The following is a 584-nucleotide window of genomic DNA, read 5'->3' on the forward strand; positions in this document are numbered from 1 at the left end:
GGGGGGGGGGGGTGACGTCATGGCGGGCGGGGATGTCTGTGACGTCATGGAGGGAAGAGCGGGGTCGGTGACGTCACGGTGGGCGGGGACACCGGGGGATACGGGGGTGATGGTGACGTCATAGTGGGCGGGGACACCGCGGTGCGGGGGAGGGGACATGCGGGTGACGTCATGGGGTGGATTTTGGGGAAACTTGGGGACATTTGGGGAGTTTGGGGCATTTTGGGACTTCTGGGGCCATTTTGGGCATATTTGGGGACATTTTGGGCCATTTTAGAGACACTTTGTGTTATTTTGTGCGAATTTTATGATATTTTGGGCCATTTTGGGCCATTTTGGTTCCATTTTGTGCCATTTTTGGCCATTTTGTTCCATTTTCGGCCATTTTTTTCCATTTTGTGCCATTTTGGTTCCATTTTGGGGCCATTTCTCTTCCATTTTTGGCCATTTTGGGGCCATTCAAGGACATTTTTGTCCCCTTTGGTGACATTTGGTGACATTTTGGTCCCATTTTGTGCGATTTTGGTTCCATTCTGTTCTATTTTGTTCCATTTTGGGGCCATTTTCTCCCATTTTCTCCCATT

Source organism: Pyrgilauda ruficollis, unplaced genomic scaffold, assembly GCF_017590135.1.
Source record: "Pyrgilauda ruficollis isolate IOZ18807 unplaced genomic scaffold, ASM1759013v1 scaffold1618, whole genome shotgun sequence".
NCBI classification, from domain to species: domain Eukaryota; kingdom Metazoa; phylum Chordata; class Aves; order Passeriformes; family Passeridae; genus Pyrgilauda; species Pyrgilauda ruficollis.